Source organism: Mastigoproctus giganteus, chromosome 6 (genome assembly GCF_048544385.1).
Source record: "Mastigoproctus giganteus isolate SK-2022 chromosome 6, ASM4854438v1, whole genome shotgun sequence".
In the NCBI taxonomy this organism is placed as follows: Eukaryota; Metazoa; Arthropoda; class Arachnida; order Uropygi; family Thelyphonidae; genus Mastigoproctus; species Mastigoproctus giganteus.
Genome location: NC_143580.1, coordinates 56,108,598 through 56,121,611, shown reverse-complemented (window position 1 = coordinate 56,121,611; position 13,014 = coordinate 56,108,598). Strand labels below are relative to the sequence as shown.

At 37.5% G+C, this 13,014-nt stretch overlaps 4 non-coding genes across 4 annotated transcripts; all 4 read right to left on the bottom strand.

Moving 5' to 3' along the window:
• Positions 1-2,250: 2,250 nt before the first annotated feature.
• TRNAK-UUU (transfer RNA lysine (anticodon UUU)) lies at positions 2,251-2,323 on the bottom strand. The gene has a single exon. It is a non-coding gene; the product is annotated as a tRNA-Lys (tRNA).
• A 2,307-nt stretch (positions 2,324-4,630) lies between these two features.
• TRNAK-UUU (transfer RNA lysine (anticodon UUU)) lies at positions 4,631-4,703 on the bottom strand. The gene has a single exon. It is a non-coding gene; the product is annotated as a tRNA-Lys (tRNA).
• Positions 4,704-9,277: 4,574 nt separating this feature from the next.
• Positions 9,278-9,350, bottom strand: TRNAK-UUU (transfer RNA lysine (anticodon UUU)). The gene has a single exon. It is a non-coding gene; the product is annotated as a tRNA-Lys (tRNA).
• A 411-nt stretch (positions 9,351-9,761) lies between these two features.
• On the bottom strand, positions 9,762-9,834 carry TRNAK-UUU (transfer RNA lysine (anticodon UUU)). The gene has a single exon. It is a non-coding gene; the product is annotated as a tRNA-Lys (tRNA).
• Positions 9,835-13,014: the final 3,180 nt, after the last annotated feature.

Sequence of the window (13,014 nt, the reverse complement as noted above, 5' to 3'; positions counted from 1 at the left end):
TTGGTGGAGACGCTTCTGGCAGCTTCGTTGTTGAAGTCTGGGGTAATTTGTGCCACTGTCGGGCTGTCGTTGGCTGAAACAATGCGAGACAGACATCAACGGCCACGTTCATCCATCACCTTTCTCTGCCCACAGCGCTGCCCACGATGAGATGTTATTCCGGACATGGCTTATTCTCGATACACTCTTGATACTGTCGAACGGGGATAGTGAAATTTCTGTACCACTTCCGCGATAGATTGACCCATCTGTCGGGCACCCACTATTATTCCTCTTTCAAAGTCGGCTAACTCACGACGTTTATCCATACTGACACAGAATTACCGTCTACTTGAACGCAGTTTACCTATATGCCTGCCAAGAGATGGGTTCGTCGACTAGCGAGAGTGCTGACAGCGTTCCGTTGCCCAGGAATCATGTATCCCATGAATTCTGTTCTTTCAGTGTAGCAGAATCGGCATTCCGTTTACAAATAGGCAGACCTATTTTAGAAGTCCAATGAATATCCAAGTTACTTCAACAGGTACCATTGCATTCCGATGTCATATGAGTTCTATGAGTTTTTCGATGTCATATGAGTTCTGTGAGTCTTTCCGATGTCATATGAGTTCTATGACTCTTCTATGAGTTCGCTACATGAGGACCATCGTTTTCTTGGAGGTGGATGATAGAGGCTTGCTTGCCAAGCAACCACCGCTATTAATTTGGAAATTCTTTAATTCCATACTTTATTTTCATCCTATATTCTAAGTCATGTTCTTTATCTCGCAAAAGTTTAAAAACCGAACTCTAGCAAAAGTTGAAAATGAGTTGAAAAGGAGTTGATATGCTCCTTTAATTCATCCGATAATCAAATCCCAAAGGGGTTAATATCAAATTAATAATAAAATTATTGGAAATTTTCGACGTAGTTCCTTTATACAGGATTAATTTTAGTATCTTAAAGATACAATCAATCACATTACTCATTTTTAAAATTCTGTTATTTAAAATAACACTTTCGCCTAGGTTATAAGCTTAATGCTCTATCGACTAACACTTATCCCTAGGTTATAAGCTCTAACACTTATCCCTAGGTTATAAGCTCTAACACTTATCCCTAGGTTATAAGCTTAATGCTCTATCGACTGAGCTATCCGGGCAAGTCCTCATAACTCTCTTGTGGTCTTCATTGCTATTTAATCAAGAAATTATTCAATTGAGCATAAACTTCTTAATCATACATAAAATCCTCATTCTCAACAGATCACTAAATCAATACCCGAATGGGATACCGAAGGAACCAAAGACAATGCCTATTTTGTTCTAAATTTTAGATCAGCCATTCAGAAATAAAAGATTCTGATGCAGGTATTTGAAAGGATCTAAAATATGCCCTTTCTTTGTCGAGTAAAAATTGAAAACGAAATTAAATACATAAGGAGTACAAGTGGTTGGAAAAGTTCAAAATATAACACATTATTAGCAATGTCTTCTTGAGCTAGTTGTTGAGTATCGTTCTGAATCCAGTTAGGATGCCATCTTGCTCGAAGAAATTGTTCAGAAGTTAATGTTAATGAGAACTGAGAAGACACTTGATTACCGGGGAAATTGAAATGCTTTTGTTTGCTGTTGGGAAGGCTTCTTCAAATAAGCAACCTTCCAAAAATTATTGTAGTTCCCTGTTTTCAAGGTGTTTGGACATTCCAGGAAAAATGGGTGACTCAGGCCGGTGTGAAAGCTTCGAAAATATCCGGATTACTCTGGTTGCTGAAGGTTGAGACAAAAGGGAGTACTGTGACAAAGAATAACATGTTTAGACGTATCTTGTCCTTACCTCCACGCAACAAGCTGTGTATAAACACCAAAGATTAATGTGATGGCTGAAGTTTCTGAGATTCGGAAATTTCAACCCGATGACATTCTTTTCATTAAGTTGGGATAAATTCCTTGCGTTCGAGAGAAAGTATTGCGAAAAGTTTTATCAATTAATTTAATACAAATAGTAATTTATTTTTATTAGTATTTGGGAACTAAGTTTCCTTTCAAAGATCTATTTAAAGACATTTCAAGTCTACATCAATATTTCTTTATACGAAATTACTTTCAAAACTTTATAAAACAGGTCCGTATTTCTTTTTTTACGGATTCCCTAATTAATCTGCAACTGATAATTTAATTAATATCAAAAATAAATTAATATATACAAATTCACATCGAAATGTAATGGCGTTTTATATTTTTAATAATTGTTATAAAAAAAAGCTGTTTCGCCCGAACAGGGACTTGAACCCTGGACCCTTAGGTTAAAAGCCTAATGCTCTACCGACTGAGCTATCCGGGCATTTCATGTTAAGGTTATTATTTATTCTGATACCGATTGAATGTTAATTAAGTAAAAAAAAAAAATCTCATAATTATTTTTAAAAAATAATGAGTTAGTTTTTAAAATATTTTTTTTGTTGTTTTTTTTTTTTAATTTTGTAGCCACAATAGACTACAATAAATAATACCAGATTAAATTTAAACCGACAATATTTGCATATTAAAATAAATACACGCAGGAACAGGCACTTGAATTGTGAAACCTTAAGATATAGTACGACCGTTGTCTTGAAGATGCAGTAATACTGTATGGTGCTTAAGTTTCATAGACCAGCTTATTTCTTCTTCTTCTTTTTTTTTTTTTTTTTTTTTTTTTGGCTGATGCTGTCTTGCATCATAATAAGCATGCTTTCTTGCATCACATGCCTCTGCTAATGCTAACAATTGTATATTTTCAAGCCTATTTGATAACATTTATATCTTATTCTAAAGCAATTTTTTGATTTATGTAAAGGATAATAACATGCTAATTATAGAATAATGTGAAAGAATAATTAATTTTTGAATTACTTGGTAAACTTTAGATAATTTTTATATCAATTGAAAAATTTCAAGCTCTTTTTAAATACCATTATAAAGTATGCATAAATCAGTTCTATTCGAAAAGATGAATGCTGTCTTGTTTGAAAATTGGCTATTTTCATTTCACGGCGGTTCTATTCTTTTCGACTTTATACTTTTTCGCAAGTTGCTAAGCAACCATCCTCTTAATTTCGAAATTCATTAATTAATTCCATGCTTTATTTACATCTTTCTCTATCGCAAGTAGAAAAACCGAATTCAATGTAATGTCACTGATCTAATTCACTCCTAGTTTGTGCAGATCATTAGGGTAGATAAGCTCTTTTAATTCATGCGATAATAAAACCCCAAAGGGGTTAAGATCAAATGAATAATAAATCCTAAGGATTAGGAATGTTCTACGTATGGCTGCAGATGTCAGTAAATTTTTTTTCAGTAAGTCCTTGATAGGTGTTCCATTATTATGTGGGACTTCTTCCTTGAAGAAAATATTTAGGTGTTGATGTTGGTATACTGAAAGAACATTCGACTACTGAGGAATTCGGAATCTTTGGATCGTTGGCAACGCTCCTTCAAACCCACACACTTCTTCACCACAAGTTGCTTCGGTGGTGCCACACACTTTACATAAAAAGCAGTTCTCTTAAATAAAAAGTAATGAAGAAATAAGTGTCAGGTAAATAATCTTTAGTAAAAAGCTTATCAATCGATGTTATACATATATTAATCACATTAGTGAAAACTTCAATTGAAAATATGACACATTTTAAAGAAGGAGATTTAATAATAGAAAGTATTTTAAGGGAACGCATTAGAAGATTAAAAATATATACAAAAATATGTGCATTTTTGTGCAAGATCGCACATTCTAGTCACTCCTCTCCTTGGCTGGAAGAAGCTTTTGTTCTATGGAAGAAAAATCCAAAAAAGTGGATGGTAGACAAGATACGGATCTTATCTTACTAACTATAACCAATATAACTTTCTTAAGAATTCTAAAAGGCTATGCTCTTCTTTATGTGTGAGACTTTCCTCAAAATCAGGCAACTTGTTAAAATCATAAACTAAAAGGAATAAATGTACCCTTGCTCTTAGTTGGTTCGATGTGTATTAAGCTCCAAAGCAACTAAGGCTGTGAGCAATCAGTATATGTGTTTGTTACTCTAATTATTCTTCAGTCGGTTTGATGTTTGTTGGAAGAAAAACCTGAGTTTCCGGGAGAAAAAGCCACTCAATCCTTCCTGGGAACGACCAACTCAGCCACGGTTGTGAAAAAATTCCTAGAGTTCTTGGGATCCGAACTCGAGCCCATTGTTTTTGCTCTTGTTAAGGGTTTCAATCCACATGATACAACAAAAGGGTAGCATAAACAACACTATACTCGCACAGAAAAACTTATACATAATAAGTGTTAGTGTCTATAAATCACGCCCCATTTCTCATTGATTATTGAATAACTCACAATTGGATTACTCGCATCTTACTTATTATTAATTGTACAGAGTTATTAAATTACAGTTATTCATTTTTGTAAGAAATTTTCTAGTTTAAAATTTATTTCATACATTGTGGTCTGTATAATTTGAGCATTTCTTGACGAGCTGTTAGGGATAAAGATTGAGCAATTTATCTGACAATTTCATTAATACCAATATAAAATAAATATTACATGCAGCTATTGTTCTAATTAACATCCCATTTTGGACACGGGACTGTCTAAAGCTTTATAATAATAATAAAATTTCGCCCGAACAGGGACTTGAACCCTGGACCCTTAGGTTAAAAGCCTAATGCTCGACCGACTGAGCTATCCGGGCATGCTGCTTTTAACCTCTTGTGCTCCTTACTACTATTGCATCATGAGATTATTCAATCAGATCAGCAATTGAGAAATAAAAGGTTCTGATGCGGGTATTTGAAAGGTTCTAAAAATGTCCTTTGTCTAGTAAATATCGAAAACGAAATCATATAAACAAGGAGCACAAGTGGTTGGAAAAATCCAACATTTTGACACAATATATTAGCAACGTCTTCTTGTGCAAGTTCTTGATAATCGTTATGATCTTAGATGAGATGCCATCTTGCTCAAGGTTTATTCAGGCGTTAATATTGATGTAATGAGAGAACACTTGATTATTAGGGAAATTGGAATGCTTTTGTTTGCTGTTGGCAAAAGTTCTTCAAAAACCGTGAGTCTGTGAGCACGTTATCACTAAACAAAGGCAAACAATGTTCATCACGAATGCCATGATTTGCAACTTCCCTGGCCTGATTATCTTCTGCATAGCATGAAACTTTCTTCCAAATAGAAAATATTATATTCTCTTTTGAGCAATTGTCTGAAGTCTAAGACCATGAGGAAAATACCATATACAGCTTAAATTTCGCAGTCCAGCATCATCTCTTACTTTTTTTTATTTGATACATCGAGGAATTCAAGCTTGACATTGATATGACTGATAAATACACTACCTTCCAAAAAGAATTGGCCACCCATGTTTTCAAGGTGTTTGGATCTTTCCGATAAATGAGTGACTGAGACCAGTGAAAAAGATATATCCAAAGATATCCGGATTACGCTTGTTGTTCAAGGTTGAGACAACAGGGTGTATTGTGGCAGAGAATGATATGTTGAGACGTGTCTCGTCCTTACTTCCACTCAAAACAAGCTGTTCAATCGCTTACTGAAGTCTGTTATTGTCAGTCAATAATAAATTTTCAAAATTCTTCGGAATCTTTTTATTTTAATATACCTTTAAAAAGTATGCATAAATCATTTCTATTCAAAAAGATGAAAATGAGCTACACTGAAGCTGCTTTGACACCACATATTGGCTGCTGGATTGTAGCCGAAGCTTAAAACGGATTATGGGGATAATCTTTATCTTTTTAAGGACACAGATGGAATAAATTTTCTTGCGACCATACATTTGGAAGACGAACACCACCAATCTTGCCAGAGTTGAACCAGATGGTTTCAGCAACGAGTTTTTTCGGTTTTAGGATCACAGTGGATATTAACAGTGAAGTCTAAAAAGTCAACTGTAATGGCATGTCTAAGGTAATAGCAAAAACCTGGATAAGCGATTTGGAGATCCAGAGGTAGGCAACCGTTTAAAACCTGGAGCGCAGCTGTCGAGACAATGCGACAGGTACGAGTCATCATTAAGAGCATACATCTTTGGATAGAGGAGAGTTTCTTTTGGATGGCAATCTTCTTAGTATACCAAAACCAGGCACCAGTACCATCGGTACAAATGAGAACAAACACCACTTTGTACAAAAGACGAAGGGTACGATGGTTAATACCCCAGGATTGATGCGAAAGACGGACAAGCATAGACGTATACTTGGCTATTTTATCATGAAGGTGGAAGATGTTTCTGGAAGTTTAACTTACCATATAGAATAATACTCAAAAATTTATGAGTCAACCATGGAGAGAGAACGACCAAAACGTTTAACAGTCGGAGGCCTGAAAATGTTAAGGTTGCCCTTAAGATAAAGAAGCTGAGATAAGGGCAGTCACACGGTGAGGCATTGAGTCCCCTAGATCACGAAAGCGTTCCATGGATTTTTCCAACCATGCTTGCTGTCCATAATTCCGTCGCATTCCTGGGTGGAGGATCTAAAGCTCGAACGGATCTTTCCACAGCCTCCCAAAAATGTTCCCCAGGGTTCATGTCCAGTGAACGGGGAGGCCATTCCATGGTGGTAAAAATCTGCGGAATGCTCTTCGAACCATGTTCTAGTCACCAGGGCTCTGGGGGAAGGCGAAGAGTCCATTGCCTTGTGGGTGCACAATCACCATGAAGGGAGGCAGATGGTCTGGACCGTTCAGAGATGCATCTAGACGTACCAGGGGTTCCTACATGTGCCAAATGAACACACCTCAAACCATTATCGACCGTCCACCAGTCTGAACAGTTCCTTGTTGACACGACGTGTGCATAGCTTCATGCGGTTTCAGCCAGATATGCACCGTCCCTTCTGCTCGAAATAACTGGAAACGTTACTCGTCGGACAAGAAACCCGTCGCTATTTATCTAACGTCCAATGCCGATGTTCTTTCGCCCAGTTGAGGCGTAGAGTCTTATGTCGTGGTGTTAGCAATGGAACTGCGGTGGTTAGGCGGCTCCCATAACCTATTGTGGCTAATGATCTCCAGATGGTCTTGGTAGAGACATTTTTGGCACCTCCCTCGTTGAAGTCGGCGGTTATTTGTACCACAGTCGCTCTCTCGTTGGCTGAAACAATGCGAGACAGACGTCGACGGCCATGTTCATCCACCAGCTTTCTTCGCCTACAGCGCTGTCCACGATGAGATGTTATTCCGGAAATGGCGTATTCCTGATACACTCTTGATACTGTCGAACGGGAACAGTGCAATTTCTGTATCACCACCGCGATAGATTTACATATCTGTCTGGCACCCACCATCATCCCTCTTTCAAAGTCGGTTAGCTCACGACGTTTATCCATACTGACATCGAATTACCGCCTACTTGAACGCAGTTTACCTATATACCTGCAAAGAGGTGGGTTTGTCGACTAGCGAGAGTGGTGACAGCGTCCCGTTGCCCAGGAATCATGTATACCATGAATTCTGTTCTTTCGGTGTAGTAGAATCGGCATTCCGTTTACAAATACTGTAGGCACACCTATTTTAGAAGTCCAATGAATATCCAAGTTACTTCAACAGGTACCATTGCATTCCGATAGTCTTCTATGAGTTCGCTACATGAGTACCATCGTTGTCGTGGAGCTGGATGATATAGGCTTGCTTGCCAAGCAACCACCGCTATTAATTTGGAAATTCTTTAATTCCATACTTCATTTACATCCTGGATTCTAAGTCATATTCTTTCTCTCTCAAAAGTTTAAAAACCGAACTCTAGGAAAAGGTGAAAATCTGAATTCGATTTGATATCATTGATCTTAGATCATAATGCTCATTGCTCACCTTCATATCTGATAACTTACGCAGATCATTAGGGTGGATGAGCGCTTTTAATTCACCCAATAATCAAACCCTAAAGGAGATTTATTTATTTATTGGATCAATAATAAATCAAATGGGTGAATAATAATTATCAAATGAATAATAAATTCAAAGGATTGGAAATTTTCGACGTATGGCTGAAAAAATGTCAGTAAATTTCGTAACATAGAGAACACGATAGTCAAAAGTAAAACCATTCTTTAGAGAGGATTAATTTTAGTATCTTAAAGACACAATCAATCACACTACTCATTTTTAAAATTCTGTTATTTAAAATAGCACTTTCGCCCGAACAGGAACTTGAACCCTGGATGGTTGATGCTCTACCGACTGAGTTATCCGGGTACGTCCTGGTTACTCGTAATCTGGTGATCCTTACTGCTATTGTGATCCTTACTGCTATTATCAAGGAGTTATTCAATTGAGCATAAACTTCTTAATCATACATAAAATCCTCTCATTCTCAACAGATCACTAAATCAATACCCAGATGGGAAACCGAAGGAACCAAAGACAATGCCTATTTTGTTCTAAATTTTAGATCAGCCATTCAGAAATAAAAGATTCTGATGCAGGTATTTGAAAGGATCTAAAATATGCCCTTTCTTTGTCGAGAAAAATCGAAAACGAAATCAAATAAATAAGGAGTACAAGCGGTTGGAAAAGTTCAACATATGACACAATATCAGCAACGTCTTCTTGAGCAAGTTCTTGGGTATCGTTCTGAATTCAGTTAGGATGCCATCTTGCTCGAAGAAATTGTTCAGAAAATTGAAATGCTTTTGTTTGCTGTTGGCAAAGCTTCTTCAAATACGCTAACTTCCAAAAAAGATTGTAGTTCCCCGTTTTCAAGGTGTCTGGACATTCTGGGATGGACGTGTGACTCAGGCCAGTGTAAAAAGTTATGTTCGAAAATATCCGGATTACGCTCGTTCAAGATTGAGACAACAGGGTGTGTTGTGACAAAGAATAACATGTTTAGACGTGTCTCGTCCTTACTTCCAAGCAATGAGCTATGCATAAACACCAAAGGTTAATGTGATGGCTGACCTTTCTGAGATTCCGAAATACCACCCAAATGGTATTCTGAAAATTTTTATTAATTTATTTAATATAAATATTAATTTATTTCTATTAGTATTCGGGAACTAAGTTTGCTTTCCAAGACATTTCAAGTCTACGTCAATATTTCTTAAGATGAACTGTTTAGTTTCAAAACTTTATAAAACAGGTCCATATTAGGTTTTTTTTTTTTAAGGATTCCCTAATTAATTTACAACTGATAATTTAATTAATATCAAAAATAAATTAATAAAAATTGTTATATATACACATTGTCGAAATGTAATAGCGTTTTATATAATTGTTATTAAAAAAATAATATTATTTCGCCCGAACAGGGACTTGAACCCTGGACCCTTAGGTTAAAAGCCTAATGCTCTACCGACTGAGCTATCCGGGCTCTTATTATTAGCGTTATTATTTATCCTGATAGTGATTGATTAGGCGCAGCCAATCGATTGCCCAATTTTAAATTAAATTAGTCTCTTCTGCAACTTTATCAGTTATTAACCTAACAGCCACTCCTTTTTTATGACAATTTAGTATTAATGTTTATTACAATTTATTATTAATCATTCGAAAAGTTTCTGGGTGAAATCAATCATTTCGAGAACACTTTATTGAGCGAGACATTTGGAGAGTTGTAGATATTTATAATTGCAATCATCGAAATGGCTCTGCCACGTGTTACCACTCATAAGTATCTTGGTATTATTTTTGATGAAAAATTGTCATTCTTACCACACATCCAGAATCTTTCCAAAAATCGGATATTAAATTATATACAGCATCAACAAAAAAAAAAAGTCTTCGCCCGAACAGGGACTTGAACCCTGGACCCTTAGGTTAAAAGCCTAATGCTCTACCGACTGAGCTATCCGGGCTCTCCTGAACAAGACGAACCTTGAGCAATTTGTATGTGTTTGATCTTTTTACCCATCCAAAATATGGATTTATTTATTTATTTTTTATTTTTTTTGATTATTTGCTTTATTCAAAATTTGTCTCTGGGATCAATGCTCAGCAAGATTGGACTCTGAAAAATAAATTAAGAGTGTCACCATCTAAAACCAAGATGATATTTCATGGAAAACTCAAAACTCCTCAGCTCTACAGGAATTTGCCACACAGGTTTTCATTATTTTATTTCTTTTCCTTTAATAATAATTATTATTTTATTATTTTAACATTTTATCTAATTGAATTTATTATTTTTGATTTATTTTATTTGAAACAATAATATTTTGTCCATTAAATCTTTTTTTTCTCCTAAAATTGTTAATTATGCTAGTTAGTCTAGTCCCTTGGAAACAGTTTTTTTTATGCTAATCCCTTAGGGGGGGATATGAAGAATTATTTAAAATGATAAGCAAAAAGGCTGACCTCCCCGGCGGGGAATCGAACCCCAGTCTCCCGCGTGACAGGCGGGGATACTAACCACTATACTACCGAGGACTGATATAACCGGATTCATGTGGTATGTGTTATTGTAGAACTTAAAATTCTTAACACTTCCCTTCACTGAACTCTTATGCACTCTCTTCATAAAATATTTAAACTATACATTCCTATTCTTAATAAAAATTATTAACTATCCACTCAATAGCTATCCACACCACTCGTGCCAGCAGAAATTTTCGCCTTTAAACACCTGATTGGCGATTTAGTTTAAAGGGAGTTTCAATGAGTTTAGTCTCTTAACTAGGAGAAGCTCTTCCCACAGTTCTCTTCATATATCAGCATAATTGCTCACAGAAACCTAAAGACTTTCCAACCAGATTATATTCTTCTGCAATTCTTCCAAGCTTTTTCTACGTTTGCCACGGCTCTTATCAAGAGACCGAGCTCGTACCTTTCGCGGCAGCCTCCATCCACTCACTGTAGGATATTTCCTACAGCAGTTCCTGTTGCAGTGTTCTCTTCATGCTTCAATCCCACTGCATCGTTATGACCATTTGTTTTTCTATAGCTCATGATACGCGTGCTACCCAAAGTGATTTTCCTCTTCCACTCCAAGAGGATTTTGCCATCGACGGTTCCACTTCTCTTCCAGTCATGGGTTCCTTTTCTTTGCCTGGGGGGCTTCACTCTTCCTGTTGGCTTGAGCTTCTCTTCTCCCAGCATGGGACATATTAACCCCTTGGAGTAGGATTTACTTCCACTGCATACTGCTTCTGACTTCGATAGAGAGATGGAATCGATATCAAGATGGAACTCCTGCTGACGCTAGGGAGCTCTGGCGACGTGAGATTTTCTATCCTATTTGGAAATCCTTGCTTTCATTTTTACCGACCTTGGGATTTCCTCCCCAGGTAGTTTCTTGTGCTGAAGGCAGTCCCTTCGTATGCTGCGGGAGTCGTACCCTTTCGTGGACCCTCGGTGGAAGCCATCTTGCTGATGCTGTGGGTCTTTATCCCCCCACCATAGGATTCTCTGTCTTCTCCTAAATAGGCTCTTCCCTTCTGGGATGTCGTCTGTTATCTTCGCTTACATTCGTCTTCTGCTGACCGGAGGGAATGCTTTTCCCTCTAAGTGGGATTTCTTGTGCTCGAAGGTCTTCGTCAACCCGTGATAGGTTCTGTTTTGCTGACGTCGGGACATAGTCCTCATCGCAGATTTATTGACACCTAAGGGTAGGATTGCTGCCTTGTGACAATTGCCTTCTTGTTTGAGGTGCTCACCCAGGTGGATTTCCTTCACTGACTCCTGAAATCTCCCTGGAGTAGAATATAATTTGACACCGAGGATTACTCCTTGATGTGAGATCAACTCAACAGTAATTTTCCAGTTCTTTGCACGTGACAACAAGCTTTTGCACTTTAATTTTCTTCCAGCGCACTTCTAGACACCTTGAGCTCTCCTTCAAGGCCCCTTTTTCTATACATTATTCTGCTCTCTTTTCGTCTGTGTTATGTATCTCCTCATGTCCTCCCTAAACTTTCAGTCCTTTCTCAAGGGCCAGTCCAGCCTGCACCCTTATCTAGGCAAGAATGTAGGTGGCTCATTCAGCTATTTCACTAAACAGTAAAGGTCCAATGGTCTTCCAAAATTCCCAGGGTGGAGGAAATGAACGATCCGCCTCCTCGTGGTAGGGCAGGAACTAGCCAGCAGATGTTGACTGGGTGTTAAGAGACCAATCATACAGCACAAACGCGACACCACACTAAACAGAGACCATACATAACGCTCATGACTAGCTTAGCAATGTTCATACTTTTTCACAGTAACATTCAGCCGATTTATGGGAAATTCCTGGTTTAAAAAAAAAAAATCAAAAGCCTGGTAGCCACGCTCTCCTTACGATGATACCTGGATACGTCACTGCACAACGGAGAAATATTGTCTAAGTCTCTGATGCTCCTAAAAACCAACCATCTACATAAACTTATTCGTTCAAGATATATACAATGAGAATTGTTACTGTTCAAGCTATTCAAGTTTAATTTAGTTCAAGCTGTTCAAGTTACTTTTCAAGAATTGTTCAAGGGGATACCACATGACGATACCACTGTGCTCCCCGCGCAGACTGAAGCATTTTGAAGCAAGTGGCCTGGTTCTGGAGCAACTTCTCTTGCACTTCTTCATCAATGTCATTGAGGAAAACAAGAAATAGAAATGACTCCAATACTGATCCCTAAGGGACTCTGCTTGCTATAGTGGTCCACCCTGAGGAATGCCTATCTATGACTACTTTGTCTCCTATCTTTAATCCAGCCGTTGATCCAAAGAAAGATCTTATCAGTATTCCCAGTTTTCTTCAGTTTATATAATAGTCTTTTGTAAAGAACTGTATCAAAGCTTTACTGCAGTCCAGGTAAGTCTTGTCCAACTAAATTAGTTGGACAAGACGACTTCCCCTTCACGATCTCATGCTATGATCCATTATGGACATCATTGTATCCATAGTCAGAGACTCCATTTTGTTTACCCACCAATGAAATCCTCAAACTGATTGGTTGATAGTTGCCCTTCATGTCTTTGGTACCTCCTTTGTGGACTGAGAGACATAAGCGCTTCTTTAATCCAGGATGGATCGTAGTGGAGTCTAACGAGGATCTTATTAA